This window comes from Phyllobates terribilis, unplaced genomic scaffold, assembly GCF_046119375.1.
Source record: "Phyllobates terribilis strain yellow unplaced genomic scaffold, ASM4611937v1 Scaffold_7__3_contigs__length_470593459, whole genome shotgun sequence".
NCBI classification, from domain to species: domain Eukaryota; kingdom Metazoa; phylum Chordata; class Amphibia; order Anura; family Dendrobatidae; genus Phyllobates; species Phyllobates terribilis.
The window spans coordinates 281,751,960-281,774,793 of record NW_027362767.1 but is presented as its reverse complement, the minus strand read 5'-3'; the positions used below and the strand labels follow the sequence as shown (position 1 = coordinate 281,774,793).

Sequence of the window (22,834 nt, the reverse complement as noted above, 5' to 3'; positions counted from 1 at the left end):
CAGCATTCAAACTATAAAAACTGTCTGGAACTATAACAAATCCATAGCGCTTACTGTCTGGATCCATCGTAAGTCAGAAATGGCACCGTTTCTTGTTGTGAATGGAAGTCATGACACAAATGACAACATAGCCTTACTTGTGCAACAGTTTGAATTCTAAAACTCTGATTTACAATCCACATCATGTAACGAACAGTGTTGCTAGTTTTTAACAACAGAAACAAAAAACTTATCATCTCATCTGTCACATAGTGTGAAGGGACTATGGGCACCTACCCTATCCATCGAACTACAGGCGCCCTTGTGTATCCCTGGCCCCAGATTACCCCGGATGGTGGAGACGCCGGGGTCTTGACTAGTGTTGAGCGAATTTGTTGGGCATTTCAAATTCGTGTTCGGAGTACCGGCTTGTTAGCGCCAAAACATCGGCTCCGCCCATGAACATCCCTGATTTGCCACGCTGTCACGCAGATGTCATGATTTCTGTCAAGAGAAATGTTCACGGATCTAATGTCTACTGTAAACAACAGGGGTGTTCAACTAAGGGAATCCAGTTCTTCTGTGCAGCTTCACTGATGTGATAGTGATGTGGTATTTGGGTTCTGCAGGAATACGCACAACAAAGTTTAATAGTTCTCACCAAGCCCTCCTCAATAAATTCATTGTTTAAATATCCTACACTGATGAAGGCTACCAAGCCGAAAATATCTGCATGAAGGTGAAATCTTGGTTTCAGTAACTAAGGTCTATACATGTGGTACACACAAGCAGTCTAGAGTTGGTCATAAAGGAGTAGTCTAGGGTTGGTCACAAAGCATGAAGGAGCAATGTTACATGTCTTCCCCCACTATCCAGAATCAGGGTTAGCCTCTTTGTTTTTTGGTTATATGATGGAAGTAAACCGTGTAAATACCTTCTGTCTAATAATAGTCAACTAATGAGTGATGATTACGATGACTAGGCTTTAGGCCTCAACCGTCACTCTTCACCTCACACGTGTTGTCCTCTCAGAATATGTGATATGAGAGTGGTGTGAATTCTGTAGCTGGGCCTAAAGTCTAGTGACCCTCTTAGCATCCTGACCTTCATTCACTGACTGCCGGCTCTCTGCTGATACAGGCTGACACTATATAAGATATCACTTCTCCAGTTAACCAGTATGCCCAATGTTATACAGTGGATTCTTGTCATGTACATCCGGTAAGAGCAACAAAAGGAGACCTAACATTATACAATAGAATTCAACCCTTCATATATTACTTAGAATATGGCCGACATTATAGCCTTGGTCAGACTGACTTGACAGCACCATTAGTTGTCATTGGCACTGACTCTGAGAATAACATCATTCGATCAGCTGAATGCCACACTACAGTAACATATCATCTACAGCTTTTGTTAGTTAGCACAGGACACAGTTCTTTGTTCCACCATGCACAAAGCTAAATGTCCAGAAGAAGAATTCCAAGAAATCAAAATTATTCCTCCTGCAGCAAGTCAATAAGATGTATTATAGATGAGATATATAGTGGCTTGTGAAAGTATTCACCCCCTTGGCTTTTTACTTATTTTATTACATTACAACCTGTGTTTAAATATTTTTGTAATCCGATTTGTGTGTGATGTATCAGTACTAAATAGTCTAAGTCTGTGAAGTGAAGTGAGAAATATATAGGCATAAATTAAATTTATGAGATCAAATAGCTAAAAATTGGCATGTGCACTTGTATTCACCCCTTTTGCTATGAAGCTACTAAAAATTTCTGGTTCAAGCAATTACCTCCAAAAGTCCCATACTTAGTGACAGGACATCCCCCTGTGTGCAATCTAAGTGCCACATGGGCTGTTAGTACATACACACCTTTTCTGTAAGGCCACAGAGGCTGCAACATCATTAACAAAGAGGCACCACAAACCAAACAACACCATGAAGACCAAGGAGTTCTCCAAACAAGTCAGGGACAAAGTTGTTGAGGAGGGTTGGATTATAAAAAAAAAATATCCCAATTAGTGATGAATGAGCGTGTTCTATTACCCCTTCGGCGAGCACGCTTGGGTGCTCGCCGAGTATTTTGGCGTGCTCGGCATTTCTTTTAAGACAGGCTATCTCTACATGTGTGACAGCTGTCAAACAGCCATGACACTTGCAGGCGCGGCGACATAAAAAGAAATGCCGAGCATGCCAAAATACTCGGCGAGCACTTCAGCGTGCTCGCTGAAGGGGTTAATAGAACACGCTGGCTCATCACTAATCGCAATCTCTGATGCTATCCCAGAGCACCATCAAATCCATTGATGTAATCAGCTCTGTGTGTGGCTAGGGAAATTAAACTCAGCTTCCCAAAGATGTGATAAGCCACAGTTAATTTATGTTTGAAAGGGGGGGGGGGGGGGGGCGCGCAATCACTTTTTCACACAGGGCCCTGTAGGTTTGGATTTATTTTTTCCTTAATAATAAAGACCTTCATTTAAAAACTGCATTTTGTGATTACTTGTGTTATCTTTGTCTAATATTTAAATTTGTTTTGTGATCTGGAACATTTAAGTGTGACAACCATGTGAAAGAATAAGAAATCAGGAAGGGGGCAAACACTTTTTCACACCACTGTAGGTACACGAGTCCATGAGATGTATAGGTACATGAGTCAATAGGATGCATAGGTACATAAGTGAATGATATGTATACGAAAATATATGTCAATAGGACATATAAGTACATAAATCAGTAAAATGCATAGATTAATAAATCAATAAGACATATCGACTTTTTCACATATTATGTCTTACACCTCTAGAACCTCTTGGCTAATTCAGGAATTTGTTTTATCGTATTTACTGATACATAACCTGAGATACATATTAACCAGCTGTGACATCACATGCTTTTAAATATTAAAATCCAGAGGGCAACATCCTCTCAAGCATCAGGCCTTAATTCCAGGAAGAAACCTATAAAACTGGAATCCCTGTTTCGATATGTAATGAAGTGGCCTGTGGCTCTTCAATATAAGGGATATGAAACTTTTAGGGGAGCCTGCACAGTGTTGGCCTCCAGCCCCATACTGAAGATAGGACCATACAGGTGCATGTACAGTAAGAAATCAGGCATTGATAACATTGGACCCTCATAACTAAGTACATCCAAGGCCTGAAGACATAAGAAGTGGCACTGCAGCAATGGGGCTGATGATAAAACCAGTATAGATTCTATAACAGTACATATTCTTTAAGGTTGTCACTATGCCCGAACTAACACCATGGCAATAATGAATTGGAAGGCCTGGTGGCACTTGTGGACCCCAATGAAAAACATCTAAGAGGACCACTGAGTATTTACTGGCTTTGGTCTTCTCGTATGAGCCAAATCAACCTTTTAGGCTCCCTTAGGTTTCAGGGTCTGGCTGCACCAAAAACAGTTACCCACTTTGGTAAACCACGGAAATGTTCACTACACTAAAAACTTTCTAAAATGCAATACATGGGTTCATTATGTGAATTGCCATGTGTAGGTAGATAGATGAAAGAAACAGATGATAGATAGAGAGATAGATAGATAGCACTGGCGTACCGCCAATGGCAGTAGGCTGTGCCACTGCTATGGGACCCATGAGCCGGGGGGGCCCGCAGAGGGCCCTCACTGCACAGGGCCTCCCTGTACATGGGCCTTCCCGCACCGGGCCCCGCCTCCACCCGCACTGCCCGGCCGCCCACACAGAATGATGGGGGTGGAAGCGTCGGGTGACGCTCCCTCCTCCATCATCATTGCTCGCGCTGACGTTCAGCGTGAGCAATGATGATGGAGGAGGGAGTGTCAGCAGACGCTTCCACCCCCATCATTCTTCCTTGGCGTCTGATGTCTCAGAGCAGCGGGAGCGTTGATATCATTACAGGGCACCTGCTGCTCTGAGATGTCCGGCGCTTCACAACGCAGTCACGCTGAGGAGACTGGAGCATCGGGTGTAACCAGGAGAGGTGAGTACTGTATTTATTTTTTTGTTAAATGGAGGACCATGGGGTTGAATTATACTGTATGGAGGACCATGGAGGTTCATTATACTGTATGGAGGACCATGGGGATGCATTATACTGTATGGAGGACCAAGGGGATGCATTATACTGTATGGAGGACCATGGGGATGCATTATACTGTATGGAGGATCATGGGGGTGCATTATACTGTATGGAGGATAATGGAGGTGCATACTACTGTATTGAGGACCATGGGGGAGCATTTTATTGTGTGGAGGACCATGGGGGCACATTATACTTTCTGGAGGATCATGGTGGGCGCATTATATTGTGTGGAGGACCATGGGGACGCATTATATTGTGTGAAGGACCATGGGGTGCATTATACTATATGGAGGCCTATGAGGATGCATTATACTTGTATAGAGGACCATGGGGGTGCATTATACTATATGGAGGATCATGGGGGGTGTATTATATTGTATGGAGGACCATGGAGTGTGCATTATATTGTATGCAGGACCATAGGGGGTGCAATATATTGTATGGAGGAGCATGGGGAGAGCATTTTATTATATGGAGGACAATGGAGAGAACATTATATTCTATAGAGGACTATGGGGAGTGCATTATACTTTATGGAGGGTTATGGGGGCGTGCATTATGCTATATGGAAGGCTGTGTGGGGCCATTATAATATGTGGGAGTCCATTATATTGTATGCAAGCAATTATACAGTGTGAAAGTTTGTGTGGGGTCCTTCATACTGTGTGGGGGCTATTATACTATTTGGAGGGCTAGCGCAGGCCATTATACTGTATGTAGGCCTATTATACTGCATGGAGGGCTGTGTGGGGGTCACAGTTGGGGCTCATACTGTGTTGGGGTCACCATACTTTGCCTTGGGAGTTGAGGTGGTGTAGAGTGGGGTCATTATACTGTGCATGTGGAGGAATTCACTATGGGGGTGTCATACTGTGTTTGGGGGGCACTTTTGTTTGCATATTTTGTGGGTGCAATGAAAGAGGAATCTAGGACATCAGCAGGAGGAAAATAACTATGTAAAGGCTTAAAGGCTGGAAAGTTGTGAGATCTGCTCTTCTGTGACCCCGATATTTTTTTTTTTTGTGAGGGGGGGGGGTCCAATTTTAACTTCTGCTATGAGGTCCCATGATTTCTGTGTATGCCCCTGATAGATAGATATAGATGGATAGTTATGAGATAGATAGATAGACAGACAGACAGACCTTGGTTAACCATATTGAAGACTATTGTAGTGCTGACGCCTCTTTTGGATCTGTAGGATACATAGATATTCTGTATTCTGCGGTGCCTTTCCCATCTGGTTACTTCTCGTCAGCGTATATACCGGCTCTGGGGTATAATGATTAGCTAGCTTCATTTCTGACCTTCACTGAGAAATATGTGATGGTGGAGTCTCCCACTCGCTCTGACTCGTCCCCAATATGTACAAATCCCTAACAGAAGGACACCTGGACTTTGAAGTGCACCATATTGTTGGTTAACCCAATAATCCCCAGCTGGGCACCTGCATTTAATATCAACGAGACAGAAGAGAAAAACACTGCAGGCGATGTGTCCGGTGTACATGACCAACAGCCCACATTACAAAGCTGTGACACCTGTAACAAGGCGGCACTCCATCTAACGGGAGCATGTGCCTCTCTGTCTTCAGCCATATTACCCTTCATTACTAGGACGTCATCTGTTGATCACATTAACACACAATCCAAACTATTATTCAGGCATATCCGCTGCTGTCCACACACCTCAGATGATGTAGGGTTAATATTATCAAGTTTGTCCCGTTACCAGTCCTCTTACATAGGGCTGCTACAAACGTTCTCGGTAACAGCTGTGGTGAGAATGGATCTGCCGATGGTCACTGTAATTCAGATTCTTTATGGCAATGAGAAAATACAACGTATATAAGCTTAGGAACAATTTCTTCATCTAGTATTGCCGAATCTCAAATTCTGCCTTACTACATCGACACGTCTGTTCACCAGGCAGATGTTTATCACTTGACATACTGTTCTGTCCCTATGCGTTATCTTTGGATTTACATAGGACTGCAATTAACCATAAGAGTTGTAGTAATTTCAGCTCGGCTAGACTTTACTAGCTAGTAACATACGTTACACAGGCTCCTGTTACCTTGAGGCTTCGTCAGGTGCTTTCAGGGCTTTGTGACACAACAGACGTGGGTGAACATCCAGCCTATCAGCCCGGTCAGGAATCAGCAGTAAAGCCTAGTCTGGTCATCCAGGAGTTAACGCTGGAGGCACTAAGCAGAAGCAGGGCAGAGGAGGGTTGTATGCCAGCTCAGCGGTGACCTGCGAGCTGTTGTCACTGACTGTGCAAAGTGAAGGTGATCAGGGAAAAGTCCTGGAGAGAACAGAAGCCACACCTATAGAAAACTGCTACCAATGAGCAAGAAGGCCTGCCGGCGGAGTGCAGGGTGAGGGTGCCATGTGTGACTGGCATAGGACGGAACGGACCGGTGCGCCAGCTCATACACACAGGAAGACCAAAGCTTGGTGCTTTCCATGACTTTGTGGAAACTTTTTCATACTCTTCATAGATTGTAACTTGTGAGCAGGAACCTCACTCCTGTAACTGGTGTACTATGTGTTACTTTGTGATGTCTTTACTGTTTGTACTTGTCCTGGCTTAATTGTAAAGTGCTGCGGAATATGTTGGCGCTGTATAAATAAAATTATTATAATTGCTATTAATCTTACCTGTATAAGCAGCACTGATCCAGTGCTATGAAGTCAGACAATAGCAACACATAATATCACAAGTCCAGAAGACTGGACACGACCCATCACTTATGATGAGAAGACCAGCACCATGAGGGCAGCCTGGAGTAGTGACAGACGGGATTCCAGCCATGTGTCGCTTCTGTGTAATACAGGTGCTTCTCACAAAATTAGAATATCATCAAAAAGTTCATTTATTTCAGTTCTTCAATACAAAAAGTGAAACTCCTATATTATATAGAGTCATTACAAACAGAGTGATCTATTTCAAGTGTTTATTTCTGTTAATGTTGATGATTATGGCTTACAGCCAATGAAAACACAAAAGTCATTATCTCAGTAAATTAGAATAGTTAACAAAAAACACCTGCAAAGGCTTCCTAAGAGTTTAAAAAGGTCCCTTAGTCTGTTTCAGTAGGCTCCACAATCATGGGGAAGACTGCTGACTTGACAGATGTCCAGAAGGCAGTCATTGACACACTCCACAAGGAGGGTAAGCCACAAAAGGTCATTGCTAAAGTATCTGGCTGTTCACAGAGTGCTGTATCCAAGCATATTAATGGAAAGTTGAGTGGAAGGAAAAAGTGTGGTAGAAGAATGTGCAGAAGCAACCGGGATAACTACAGCCTGGAAAGGATTGTTAAGAAAAGGCCATTCAAAAATTTGGGGGAGATTGACAAGGAGTGGACTGCTGCTGGAGTCATTGCTTCAAGAGTCACCACACGCAGACATATCCAGGACATGGGCTACAAGTGTCGCATTGATTGTGTCAAGCCACTCATGACCAATAGACAACATCAGAATCGTCTTACCTGGGCCAAGGAGAAAAAGACCTGGACTGTTGCTCAGTGGTCCAAGGTGTTGTTTTCAGATGTAAGTAAATTTTGCATTTCATTTGGCAATCAAGGTCCCAGAGTCTGGAGGAAGAGTGGAGAGGCCACAATCCAAGCTGATTGAGGTCTAGTGTGAAGTTTCCATAGTCAGTGATGGTTTGGGGAGCCATGTCATCTGCTGGTGTAGGTCCACTGTGTTTTATCAAGACCAAAGTCAGCGCAGCAGTCTACCAGGAAATTTTAGAGCACTTCATGCTTCCTTCTGCCGACAAGCTTTTTGGAGATGGAAATGTCATTCTCCAGCAGGACCTGGCACCTGTCCACACTGCCAAAAGTACCAATACCTGGTTTACAAACAACAGCATCACTGTGTTTGATTGGGTGCAAACTCACCTGACCTTAACCCCATAGAGAATCTATTATAGAGAATCTATGGGGCATTGTCAAGAGGAAGATGAGAGACACCAGACCCAACAATGCAGACGAGCTGAAGGCTGCTATCAAAGCAACCTGGTCTTCCATAACACCTCAGCAGTGCCACAGGCTGATTGCCTCCATGCCACGCCGCATTGATGCAGTAATTGATGCAAAAGGAGCCCCGACCAAGTATTGAGAGCATTTACTGAACATGCATTTCAGTAGGCCAATACTTCAGATTTTAAAAACATTTTTCAATCTGTTGTTATAAAGTATTCTAATTTACTGAGATAATGACTTCTGTGTTTTCATTGGCTGTAAGCCATAATCATCAACATTAACAGAAATAAACACTTGAAATAGATCACTCTGTTTGTAATGACTCTATATAATATATGAGTTTCACTTTTTGTATTGAAGAACTGAAATAAATTAACTTTTTGATGTATCCCCCCGGGGCCCCTAAGGATTTTTGTAATTACCTTATGTTGCAGATACTGCCTGTGAGCGGCGCTATCACTGGCCCTCACAGGCATCACGTGACCCCCGGCTGCAGCCGGTTCTGACATCCGCTGATGTCACAAGTGCTGGCAGCAGCCGGGGGTCTTTTTCTTCCTGGTTCCAGGTGGATGTGTGGCACCCCAGGGGTCTGGTTTCCACAGTAATAGCAGTATTACGTCTGTGAGCAGGTGGGAGGTCTCCTGGGCAGGAATCCTAAGCATGCCACACCTCCTGCCCAGTCCTGGGAGGGGAATAACTTCCCCTACATAAACTGGGGCTGAGGCAGGGTTAGGGAGAGGAGTTCCAGACAGAGACGGAGTCTGGTCTGGACACGCAGAAACAGGGACAGATAGACATCAGGAGCTCTGTAGGAGCCAAGGAGAAGCGCCAGGGGCTGGAGCTGTGCAGAGCTCGCCCTGGGAGAAGGTACTAAAACCGGACACAGGAGTCCGAGGCTGTGGGGACTAAGATATACCCAGCAGCAGAATCCATCCGGCAGGGGATTCCAGGTCCTCTGGCCATAAAAGCCCGGAGGCTCAGTCACAACGAAGGGACCAGCACCGCCATCCCGGAGCGGAGGCTAACAGGAGGCCCCAGGTCACCAGCCATACGGGTGAGCACCACACGGTATACCCAGGGACGTGGGCTACTTGTAACCGCCGAAAGCAGGGTAGCCAGGAAGGGTACAGACTAACGGGAAGGCCTACAACTCCACCTGGCCAGGGGAACTCCGGCTTACTCGCAGACTAACCAGGCCCCAACTACTAGCCAGTACTCCCGGGGGAATTTGCCTTGTACCATCAGTAAAGACCCTGAACTGTACCCTCGCGTCTCCGTGCTTCCATGTCGCACCATTAGTGCTGGGACATCCACACCATCACTCCCAACATCAACCTCATCCTCTGCCCTGAGGCCATACCCCTCCCGTTGGGGGTTATACCATCCACGCTGCACATCCGTACCACCGGCCTCAGCGGACTGCCCTGCAGCGGCGGCTTCATAGCCGCATTCAACGGGTGGCGTAGTCGGACACTAATACCATCATACCAGTAACTGCCACTTAGTTTGACCACCCTGGGCACGGACCGGGTCACCGCCACACGAAGACTACTACCCCCATCGGATCCGGCTCCGGGTATTCCCCGCGCGCACGCGCGCCGCACTACAGCACTGGCCTAGGGGGCGCGTCAACTTTGGCGTAGTCGGCAGGATTACGTGTCCGCAACCACCGGGTACTGCGTGCCTGAAAAAGAGACTTTTATACTTACCTGTGGTGAAGTTTCCCGCCGTCCGGAGTCGTTTCCCGCCATCCGGAGCCGATTCCCGCCATCAGACGCCATCTTGGACCGTTTCCCGCCGTCTTCTGCCTTCTTCCCGCCATCCGCAGCTGCTTCCCGCCTTCGGACGTCATCTTCGGGACGCCGCACGGGAAGAAGAGGGGCGTGGACTCCGAAAGCCCGCGAGAACTGAAGCCCCGCCTCACGTCCGGACGTTGCGTAAGGTCCTGGAAGGAGCCCAGCAGACGCCGACGTCACAGGAGCGCGACGGAAGGTCCTCAACCCTGACGATCCACTGCGGAGCCGCGGCCTACGGAAGAGGATCATCGCAAGGTAGGCCACGGTCCACTAGGGGGGAGGAGGATGTCGGAGACGGAGGAGAGCTCAACCGCCACAGCCGCCGCCAGCGCCACCGCTGCTGCAGTCATGCCTTTCACCATGCCCTATATCCCGGGGGCAGCCTGGCTACCCCAGTACTCAGGGGAGTCACATACCCTAAATGACTTTAGAGAAAGACTGGATAGCCTCTTCCAGGTGTACCCCCTCACAGAAGAGCAAAAAGTGAGCATCCTGGTGGCCCAATTAATCGGGGCAGCCCAAAGGGAGGTAAAGTCCTGGCCACCTGGGAGGAAGAGGACTGTCAGAGAGATACTAGCCCGGCTGAAAGACACATTTGACACCCGCACCTCAGCTGAAATAAAACTAAGATTTTATGGGTGCAAACAACGGGCACATGAGAGTATAAGAGACTATGCTCTAAACCTACAAGAGGCCCTGAGAGCCATTAAGCAGGCAGACCCTGACAGCGTGGGAAATGAAGATAAGCTGTTGACTGAACAATTCATTGAGGGTCTACTGTGCAATGCCCACCGAACCCAGTTGCGGGCAATGGCCTTACAGGACCCTGACCTGGACTTTGCACAGTTCAAGGACAGAGCCATCCGGGTGCTCCGAGAACCGGCACCAGGTGGCGCTGTGACCCACAGGCGCCCTGCTATCACTTATCACCAGGAGACGGCGCCCTTGTCTGCAGGGCCTGTGGGAGCTGATGCGCAGGCTTTAAACAATGACCCAGCTACAGACCTGCACCATCAGGTCCAAGAGCTAACTAAAAGCGTTGCCGCGCTAACCCGAACTGTGCAGTCTTTACAGGTTTCTACTGCAGGGAAGATCGAGCTGGCATCCGGACCGGAGGACATCCCATGGCGCCGACCAAGGAAGACCCCACCGGCCAGAGGAAGACCCAGCGATCGATACAACGAGGACGGACGACCTATTTGCCGCCGCTGCAATCAACCCGGACATGTGGCAAGGTACTGTCATTTAAACGGGCACAACCTGGGGTAGAGGGCCAACCCCCAGGCATAAGACCATCAGGCCCATCAAACTGGCGTGATAAATACGTAGGGGGACGTCCAACCTTGCCTGTGGTACTGGATGGCATTCCTATGAGTGCCCTACTAGACACTGGGTCACAGGTCACCACCATCCCGTACGTGCTCTTCAAGCAGTACTGGAATGATTCGGACATAACCCGCTACCCAGACGACGACCTGAGTATCATCGCCAGCAATGGTCAGCCCGTGCCGCAGGTGGGATTCAAGGAGGTGACCATTAAAATCGGTAAAGTCGAACTAGCGGCACAAGGACTGATTATAGTGGACATCGACCGTCATGAGAGTCACCCTAGAATCACCCTGGGAACCAATGTAATTGAAAATTGTCTTGCAGAGGTGATTCTCATTTTACAGCAGGTTGCCAAGAACGCCAGTTCCGGCCAGCAGCGTGTGCTCCAAAAAGAGATCCGGGCACTGATGAAGCGCCAACAGGTGGAACTATCTGGTGGTGAGATAGGTAGCGTGAGAATGTGTGACCCGTTCCCTATTGCCATGCCCCCAAAAAGTGAGATGATGATTTGGTGCCGGGCAGCTATTGGTCTAAGAGGTAGAGACTACCAAGCAATGGTAGAACCCGTCTACTCAGACAGTAGGCCCACCATTTTGACAGCACGGGGGGTGGTCGATGTACGCCATGGGAGGGTGCCCGTTCGCATCATAAATATCGGTGAGAGAGAAGTACACCTGCCCCGGTATGCCACGCTAGCTAAATTGTTCACCATAAACCAGAATTCTGTACAGGCCGTGGAACCCTTGCCTCCATCTCAACCAGAGGAAGGTAACGGCTCTAAGAAACCAATGGAGGACTGGTGTCAGCAACTACATCTGGGTACTGACTCCACTCCCTCACACCAGAAACAAGGAGTCTATCGGGTGGTTCAAGAGTACGAGAGAGTGTTTAGTAAACACCCGTTAGACTTCGGGCGAGTAAAGGGGGTAGAACACCACATCCCCACGGGAGACCATCCTCCCATAAAGGAGAGATACCGACCCGTACCCCCTGCACACTACCAACACGCCAAGGGGATGCTTAGAGACATGAAGGAGGCTGGGGTAATCAGGGACAGCTGTAGCCCCTGGGCAGCTCCACTAGTCTTAGTGAAAAAGAAGGACAACACTATGAGAATGTGTGTAGACTACAGGAAGGTCAACCGTATCACACACAAAGATGCGTACCCGTTACCAAGGATAGAAGAGTCCTTAGCTGCATTAAAATCTGCTAACTTCTTCTCTACTTTGGATCTCACTAGCGGGTACTGGCAGGTTCCTGTAGCAGAGGCAGACCGGGAGAAGACCGCATTCACCACCCCGATGGGTCTCAGCGAATTTAACTGTATGCCGTTCCGGCTCTGCAACGCACCAGGAACCTTCCAACGGTTGATGGAATGCTGTCTGGGACACCGGAACTTCGAGACGGTCCTGTTATACCTGGACGATGTCATCGTCTATTCCAAGACCTACGAGGATCACCTGAAACACCTGGCGGAAGTGTTTGAAGCTCTGGCAAACTACGGCCTAAAGGTGAAACCCTCCAAGTGTCACCTCCTGAAACCAAAGGTGCAATACCTGGGACACGTGGTGAGTGCTGACGGAGTGGCTCCCGACCCTGATAAGATCACCGTAATTAAGGACTGGCCAAGACCCTCCAGCATAAAGGAAGTGCGGCAGTTCCTCGGGTTGGTAGGCTACTACCGAAGATTCATTCCCGGTTTCACCAAAATGGCAGCCCCTATGCAGGACCTCCTGATAGGTCAATCTCGGAAAGCCAAAAACCAGAAGCCGCCCTTCAGGTGGGAAAAGCTGGAAGAGGAGTCCTTCTGCCAGCTGAAGATGGCCCTCACGGGGGATGAAATCCTGGCATATCCAGACTACAGCCAGCCCTTTATCCTCCACACGGACGCAAGCAACATCTGGCTAGGAGCTGTGCTGTCCCAGATCCAGCAAGGAAAAGAACGGGTAATCGCTTACGCTAGCCGAAAGCTACGACCCACCGAGAGGAACCCTGAGAATTATAGCTCATTCAAGCTGGAGTTCCTGGCAGTAGTGTGGGCAGTGACCGAACGTTTCAAGCATTACCTTGCCTCCTCCAAATTCATCGTGTACACGGATAACAACCCGTTGACACACCTGGACACTGCAAGGCTCGGTGCTCTGGAACAGAGATGGATGGCTCGCCTGTCCAACTTTGAATTCACCATCAAATACCGGGCAGGACGCTCCAATGCCAACGCGGATGCCCTGTCTAGAATGCCGAACTTACCGGACGTAGGGGAAGATCCAGAAGATCTGGAAGAAGTTGAGCTCCCTGCGTTCCACCGTCATGGGATTACCCTGTATTCCCACCGTGTGAAGGGCAGGCGCTCCGCGACGTTCAATCCCTTGCCCCACTACAACTGGGCGGAGACGCAAGACAGTGATCCCGCAGTCCGTCTGGTGAAGGAAATGCTGACCCAAGCCGATGCCAGTCTGGACCCAGACGCCCCAGAAGAGACTAAGCAACTGTGGAAGGAGAAAAGTAGGCTGTTCCTCTACAGGGAGAAGTTGTGCCGGAGAATGGTTAACTCTCGAACACATGAGTTGACCTGGCAGGTAGTGGTCCCCAGACGAGACGCGGCTATGATTCTGGAGGCGTACCACAACGGAGCAGGACATTTCGGGTGGAAGAAGCTGGAGTTCTTGTTGCGTGAACGGTTCTACTGGGTAGGCATGAGAGGAGCCATCGAGAGGTGGTGCAGAGACTGTGGACCGTGCCACCTAAGAAGGAAGGACCGTGCCAGCCAGAAGACTCCCTTGCAGCCCATCATCACCCGACAGCCACTGGAACTGGTAGCCCTGGACCATGTGAAACTGGCTCCAAGCAGATCTGGGTATGTCTATGCCCTCACAATCGTAGATCATTACTCCCGGTTCCTGGTGGTGGTCCCGGTCAAGGACTTAACGGCTCAAACAGCAGCTAGAGCCTTCCAGCAGCACTTCTGCCGTCCACACGGGTACCCGGACCAAGTGCTGACAGACCAAGGGCCAGCCTTCGAAGCGGAAGTCTTCCAGGAGTTCTGCAACCTGTATGGCTGCACGAAGATAAGAACAACGCCCTATCACCCACAAACTAATGGACTCTGCGAGAAGATGAACCAGGTGGTGATAGACCTCCTGAAAACATTGCCCCTGGAAGAACGCAGTATGTGGCCTGAGAAGCTGCCTGATCTGGTGGACCTATATAACCACATCCCTGTAGGTTCTACCAACTGTACCCCGGCTTACCTAATGAGAGCGAGACCTGGTAAGCTGCCTATCGACCTGGATATGGGAGTCCTGACGCCCGAGGACACCTCGCCAGAGGCAGACTGGGATACAGGGCGGCAGCAGCAGTATCGGAAAGTGCAGGAGAGCGTGGAGTGAAGTCTGTCTCAAGCTAGAGAAAGGCAAGAGAGGGCTTATAATCAGTATGCTCCCGCTGTTCCCCTGGTACCTGGAGAGCAGGTCTTGAAGAGGAAAAGACGGCTCCACAAGTTGGACGACCAGTGGGAGAAGGACCCGTACACCGTACTGCCATCAAGCCATGAGAGCCCAAAGATTTGCGTGATCAGTAAGGATGGAGGAGAAACCACAGCCGTTGTCTCCAGAGACCACCTGAAGAAGTGTCCCGAGCAGCTACAAAGCCCTGAAGAAGAAGATCAAGAAAACCCTCGACCCGCAGAGGAAAGGGAAGAAATGATCAGGACTGTACTCGGAGACTTCCCCCGGTCTTGGACACAAGTAAACGGTGCTGTCGTGGTACCCGTCCTCACCTTTCTCCAGCCAGCTCCGCAAGTGCCTACAGAAGAACCAGTAGAGCTGGAAGAGCAGCCGGCCCAAGAGGCAGAAGAGTCCACACCAGCAGCACAGGAGGATCAACCCTCTGCTAGTAGTGAGCCTGCCGTGCCCCTAGTGAGCCAAAGAGTGCGCAGAAAGCTGCCCAGCCTGCCCATAACATCTCCTACACCCTGTAGTGCAGGACCAGTTAGTGAGCTCCGTAGGTCCACTAGGGTTACCAGAGGCCAGATGCCCGTACGTTGGAGAATCTAAGTTGGCTAGTTGCTTTAACTATTTTATGTTTACCTGTTTTGTTGTAGCCGTTGCTAATTATGTTTTTCAGTTACAGGTTTCTTTATATGGACTGACAGGTTATGGACAATGAGTAACCGGAACTCTGTTGTAAATATGTTTGGAGCGTAACCCAGGAATGGACTACAGACTGTTAAAGACTCGGGGCAGGACAGACCCCTACCTGGTTACGGCTCCCTGTTCTTTGGTGAAATGGACACCCTTATTGCTTCCCGGTTACGGACACGCCGTGACCATCTCATGTATTTAATTGTTATTGTTTATACCCTGTTATGTTTAGTCCGGGAGTACTAAATTTCACTAGGGGGGAATGTGGCACCCCAGGGGTCTGGTTTCCACAGTAATAGCAGTATTACGTCTGTGAGCAGGTGGGAGGTCTCCTGGGCAGGAATCCTAAGCATGCCACACCTCCTGCCCAGTCCTGGGAGGGGAAGAACTTCCCCTACATAAACTGGGGCTGAGGCAGGGTTAGGGAGAGGAGTTCCAGACAGAGACGGAGTCTGGTCTGGACACGCAGAAACAGGGACAGATAGACCTCAGGAGCTCTGTAGGAGCCAAGGAGAAGCGCCAGGGGCTGGAGCTGTGCAGAGCTCGCCCTGGGAGAAGGTACTAAAACCGGACACAGGAGTCCGAGGCTGTGGGGACTAAGATATACCCAGCAGCAGAATCCATCCGGCAGGGGATTCCAGGTCCTCTGGCCATAAAAGCCCGGAGGCTCAGTCACAACGAAGGGACCAGCACCGCCATCCCGGAGCGGAGGCTAACAGGAGGCCCCAGGTCACCAGCCATACGGGTGAGCACCACACGGTATACCCAGGGACGTGGGCTACTTGTAACCGCCGAAAGCAGGGTAGCCAGGAAGGGTACAGACTAACGGGAAGGCCTACAACTCCACCTGGCCAGGGGAACTCCGGCTTACTCGCAGACTAACCAGGCCCCAACTACTAGCCAGTACTCCCGGGGGAATTTGCCTTGTACCATCAGTAAAGACCCTGAACTGTACCCTCGCGTCTCCGTGCTTCCTTGTCGCACCATTAGTGCTGGGACATCCACACCATCACTCCCAACATCAACCTCATCCTCTGCCCTGAGGCCATACCCCTCCCGTTGGGGGTTATACAATCCACGCTGCACATCCGTACCACCGGCCTCAGCGGACTGCCCTGCAGCGGCGGCTTCATAACCGCATTCAACGGGTGGCGTAGTCGGACACTAATACCATCATACCAGTAACTGCCACTTAGTTTGACCACCCTGGGCACGGACCGGGTCACCGCCACACGAAGACTACTACCCCCATCGGATCCGGCTCCGGGTATTCCCCGCGCGCACGCGCGCCGCACTACAGCACTGGCCTAGGGGGCGCGTCAGATGCCAGGCTATGGGCCTCTCCCCATTCACTGGGAAAGCGCGCGGTGGATGCTGGGTGTGACGCAGGGGAGTAACACTGCCCATAACCCAGCAGCCACCGCGGGGACCTCAGCGCTGAGTCACGCCTCAATAGACGGGACGTCAGCTCGGGGTCATGTGATGCCAGTGAGCAGCCACTGAGAGCGCCGCTCACAGGCATTATCAGCAACAGAAGGTATTTACAATAACTCTTAGGGGCCCTGGGGGGATACATTGGGGGGTAATATAAAGTACTGGACAACTTCTTTAACAAGCCTCTGCTCTCCAGCTCTTTTCCTGGATCAGCACCATCTTCTGCTGCTTGACTGTTCCTTTGCTGACAGCAAGCAGAAGGCAGCGCTGGGCGGAAAATAGAGATGGGAAGAGCAGAGGGCTGGGAAGTGCTTCCACATGTCTAAAGCACTTCAGCCTCATATGCATATTCATTCAAACGCTGATTTCTTGGTATCAGAGGAACAGACTGGCTAGTTAAATGCAGCTGACAGATTCCCTTTAAAGAAGTGTACCTACTGCGCAAATGGTATATGCCATGACTTTATAAATCAGAATTTTCCTGGGGTCCCAGAAGCTGGGCAGCAACTGATCATAAGGTGATCACATATCACAGAAATCTGCCATTGCGTTATGAGATGGGTAACCTCCTTTAGGCCTAAAATAACAAAAAAATGGTTGCACTTCCTACTGTCATATTGAGGTCTAAGGGGTAACGGTTTCTCCTTGTGGAGCGTGACATACCAGCTCTGGCATGCCACGGTAAGGAGGCTTATACCAGAGCCGGTGTGTCACTCTCCACAAGGAGAAATGTTACCCCTTAGACCTCAGTCCAGAGCCTCTCATCTAGCCAAATCAGTTCTCATACTTTGCACTGATGAGGGGCAACAACCCGAAACACTGTGTCTGCAAATTGAGATTCTGATTTGGCTTTTATCCTAAGTCATATTGCATGACTCAGTTAAAGGGTCGAGAATGACTAGTAGGATTGCTGCTTCCAATAGGTGGCGCTATAGAGTTCAAGTCCAGGTCCTCTCTGAAGAGGCAATTTGCATACTGTCACATTTACAAAAATGTCAAACTGTGAAGTTTTGCTGATGATTGACTTGATGTATTTAATGTGAATTATGATATGAGACCTCCAGAAAAAGGACACAGGGATCTGCTTCTCAACAGTGGATTGGGTTCAGCAGCTGGGACCCTCATAGATGTTGAGAGGTGCACAAAAACTTTTTGGAAAATCCATTTACCTGAACACTAACAGGACACTGCTGGTGTCCGCCATGTAACAGATCCATCCCATACTAAAACTAATAGACATTGTGGATATGATACTAATTGATTGTTACATGGGGACTATTCAGGACCTCAGGAGAGGGGGCACAGACCGGGTGTTCTACACATTCTGTAATATTAAACTCCACAGCTCTGACACCTGTTCAGCGTCCCCATATACAGCTGCCCCACATCCAAACAGGCATTTACTTCATTCTAAACAGATGTCGCAGCTCACATAAAACCTCCCTGCCATCTTCTAATGCAGAAAATATGACACTTACGAGATTCAGCTTTTCTGAGAAGTTTTGAAGTACACAAAGGGTGTAAGCGCCACCTAGTGTTAGCAGGAAGAAAACCTGGTTATTATGTTCTTTAAACCCCGACTGGACAAACCAATTATTTATTTTCCATGAAAATTGCTGCCGGTGCTTTTATTTCTTCTGACAACTATGAATATACTTTTTGCATAAACCATATTTAAACAGATCCAGGGAATTCCTCTCTAACCTTTCCAGAGATTTACATGTGTTGAAAAATAAATTTTTGCTAAATACGAGTGAGCTGCAACGTTCACAATTTGCCTGAGCAGAAGCCCTGTTACTCCCAGCAGAGTGGCGAAGGGCACAGCGCTGAACGCGGAGGAGTGGCGCCAGGCCGGGAGGGATCCTCTGTGTCATCTGTGAGTTAGGACCTATCGATTTATTTTTTGTTCATTCATTCATAGTCGTAGCATCCAGAACTTTCTCATTTTTACACAAGCTTCAGTATATGACATCCGGCTTTTTTGTGTCTGTAAGGCCGTGTTCACATGTAGTGTAAATAATGTGTTTTCTCTTTTCTGTAAGTGTCCAATCAAACTACACAATAACAATCTCCTCTCTTATGCCCTTTCCCCTTTATTGGATGCCTTTTTGGTGCAGATTTGAAGCAGCGATTTTAATGTGTTTAATATAGTACAGAAAAGCTTTAAAAAGCATTTACGCCTCAGCCTTACATTTTTGTTAATTTTTCTTTATGTTTTTTAACGGAAATAAAATTAATCATGCCATTTTTTTACACCATTTACTGATCACCGTAAATTATCTGATCACTGTATTGTGTGGGTTGTTATGATTACAAAAACGCCAAATATGTCTGTGTTATTTGCTGATCTGTGATGTTTATAATTTTTAAAAAAAAAGCGCAATAAAAATTACATGATTGTAATTGTTTTTCATTATTTTTTACTAATTTTATAGGAAAAAAAGATCTTACTTTTACTTTACTTGTCTTTTATTATTTTTTAGTAATTTTATAGGAAGAAAAAAAATCTTAATTTTACTTTACTTCTAGAATACAGGGACATAGAAATGCACTGCTATATACAGATGTATCTCTATGTGTCAGTATTATGTGGCTGTGGGTTCAGAGCTTGCAATGCAGATTAAAGTATAGAAAATTCTCCCATCTTTGACAGTTCAGGCTGTGTGTCATAGCTTTAGCTGCTGCCTACAGTGATGCAGGTTGTGGGTTCGATTCCCAGGGAGAATAAATCACAGAAAATAATTGTTTATTTCATTGAATGTAAGTGTGTGGAAACCAGAGATGCCAGCCCTGCCCCTCCCCCACCTCTGAGCAGGAGCTACGGAGTGATGAAGACATTACACAGAGAGAGCGAGTGGAAGACATGACACAGCCCTGACCTGCTGGGACAGCAGGACTGCCCGATCAAATCCGGGATGGTTGACAGCTATGCATAAGTCTTGTCTATAGGGACTGCAAAAGACCATTGATCCCTACTGAGGTGTCCAAACACTGTATGCACTGAAACAAAGTTGGCTACGTCAAAAATGTGAAAATGTGCTACCATAGAACACATCTGACCCTTTAGCTCTCCTTTTCCGGTCCTTGGAGTTAAACAGACAAAAGACTGAAAATCAAATGTAACTAAGCAGCAGTGCAGTGCTGGAGCATCGCAGGTCAACAATGTCGCATTCCTTCTGTCAGACAACGTGCTCCTCGCTCCCCGCCGCAGTTTACGAATGAATCCAGAGTGGTGCACTGCTAATCTGAAAAGGGGACTATGATATACGAATATCAGCTGGGGAGAAGCAGGGAGTGGGGTTGTGGGGTGATGGCATCAAATTGGGGAAATGGGGAAGAATGGCATCTGCGGGAATAAATATTGAGCAGAATTAAGTTCAGCCTAATGGCTCTCTAAAATAGTCCCAGTTCTCATGTGACCCTTGCTATCTGATTCAGAACCTGGCTGAATGATTGCAGGAGCGTTGTAGAAAAAATCTCTAGTCTAAGCCAGTCGAATTCGGCGGGTTCAGCCAACATTAGTCTAATGTGTATGTGGGGGCCTTAAGCTTGGGTCACATTTACCACTCAAGGTCTCTCCTGTAGTATAATCACATATAGCTGAGGATGATGACACTGACACTTGGGGTAGAGAATAATGCTGCTGACACTCGGGGTATGGGACAATGACCCTGACTCACGGGGTACAGGATAATGCCACTGACATTCGAGGTACCGGATAATGACCCTGACTCTCAGGGTACGGGATAATGCTGCTGACACTCGAGGTACGGGACAATGACCCTGACGCTAGATCTATGGGATAATGCCACTGACACTCGGGGTATGGGACAATGACCCTGACTCTCAGGTTACGGGATAATGCTGCTGGCACTCGGGCTATGGGGCAAAGACGCTGACATGTGGGGTAGAGAATACTGCCACTGACACTCGGGGTATGGGACAATGACCCTGACTCTCAGGTTACGGGAAAATGCCACTGGCACTCGGGCTACGGGGCAAAGACGCTGACACGTGGGGTAGAGAATACTGCCACTGACACTCGGGGTACTTGATAATGACCCTGACACTCGAGGTAAGGGACAATGATGCTGACACGTGGGGTAGAGAATGCTGCCACTGACACTCGGGGTACTTGGTAATGAACCCTGACACTTGGTAGTATAATATATAGAGCCCCCCCTGTAATGTAATGACAAATAGAGCCCCCTTGAGTTGTATCACTGAAATGCACCACTGCTTTAATCCTACCTCATGACTGGTAGGGTTAAAGTGAGCCTGTCAGGTCAGATAACGCTATTAACCTGTAGATTTAGGGTTAATAGTGTTATGAAGGTGCCCGGCCACTGTACTGAAAGTGCGGCACCCTGGAGGCAATGAACTTTATTTCTTCCAGGATTCGCCAGCTTTCAGTCATACAGTCACCGCTTACAATGCTGAGAGGGGCGACTGACAGCTCTTGGTGCAGTACATCAGCACAGAGTCGGTGGTCAGTCAGGGCCGGGGTGTGCTTACAGCGTCTGCTCTCAGTGCTGTGAGTGGTGACTGTATGACTGAAAGTCGGCAGGTCCTGTAAGAAATAAAGGTCATTGTCTCCCAGGTGCTGCATTTTCAGAACGATGGCTGGGCACTTTCATAAAATGTAAAATACTGACCAAATACTGAATGTGTGAATGTGGCCTAATAGTATAATACCTTTGCCAAGATTTAACACATGTCCCATTGCACTTATCACACCACTGATGCCCTCTCCCCATCATAGTATAATGATCATAGTCCCCCCAGCGACCCCTTTTTTTCCAGATCATAGTCAAATTCCCCCTTCCAATAATTACACATTGCCAAAGAATAATTACACCCCCACCAACTTCCCAACCAAATATATAAAAGCAGTGTACCGCTCCTGACTCACAGCCAGACTGGCCCAGGGATAAGTCAATGCAACGGCCCCAGGTCTCTAGCGGTCCTCTCCAGCTGATTTAAAGATAAAGGCAACACCGCTAAAACTGATCCACAGTTCTGAGCACTGTACCTTTCTTTAAATCACCTGTGGCAGCATCCCGATCTATAAGACGAGCTTGTCGCCTCTTACGGGTTATGATGCGGCCACCGATGATTTAATGGTACAGTGTTGTTAATGCACCCAGTGGCTGAAAGTGTTATGATCTGCAACATGTACTAAGGAAAGATAGGGGAAAGCAGTCCCTACAGTAAGACTAAGCTGAATCCCTACGATGTAGCGGGCTGCCTGTTCCTAGCGAACAGACCCGCCTTAGCCCTGGGCTAGTCTGAACGGAGACCTATAGCATAAAGGGAGGGGTCCCTAAAAGAACTAAGGACTGTGACAAAAATGGGACACCTCCTAAACAGAGAAGTTGTTGCAGAACACAAAAAGACAAACTGACAAAAAGGTACTAGAGGTCCCAGAAGGACCAAGCAAACTGACAGAGATAGGCACCGAAGCACCTGGCTAGAGGAACAGTCAAACACTGAAGTCCAGCACAGCCAGAAGGGCGGAGCTGGAATATAAAGGCCGATGGTCACGTGACCGCAAAACACAAGATGGAAAAAACAAACAGGAGGGTTCTAACAGTACCCCCTCTTTTATGAGGATCCTCCGGATCCTCCAGGCCCAGGCCTATCCGGAAACCTCCTGTGGAAAGCTTTAACAAGCCTAGGAGCAGAGACATCATCCGTCCTTACCCAGGAGTTGTCTTCGGGACCGAAACCCTTCCAGGAGACAAGATACTGCAATCTCCCTCTATGCCATCTAGAATTCAAGATACGAGAAATTTCATATTCGCCATCTTCCACCACAGGAGGAACTGTGACAGTGGCGTCCCTATTAGAAACGTCAGCCTTTTTCAACAAGGAAACATGAAACACAGGATTACTCTTCCAGGAAGTAGGGACATCCAACCTAACAGCAGACGGGTTAACAACCTGAAGCACTTTAAATGGACCCACAAACTTAGAGTTTTTTAGAGGGAATCCTCAACCGCAGGTTCTTCGAGGACAACCAAACCATGTCACCCACAGTAAACAAAACCTCCTTACGTTTCCTGTCA

The 22,834-nt window shown here is 48.2% G+C and overlaps 1 protein-coding gene across 3 annotated transcripts in view; it reads right to left on the bottom strand.

Moving 5' to 3' along the window:
- STARD8 (StAR related lipid transfer domain containing 8) overlaps positions 1–22,834 on the bottom strand; it is a 188,263-nt gene that overhangs the window by 104,411 nt on the left and 61,018 nt on the right. Inside the window, exon 1 of one of the 3 annotated variants that reach the window (XM_073640922.1) lies at positions 6,148–6,375. The exons of the other annotated variants lie outside the window; for them this stretch is intronic. The gene's annotated coding sequence lies outside the window, so the exon portion shown is untranslated. Of the gene's footprint in view, positions 1–6,147; positions 6,376–22,834 lie in introns of those variants that run through there. 3 annotated transcript variants of the gene reach the window in all.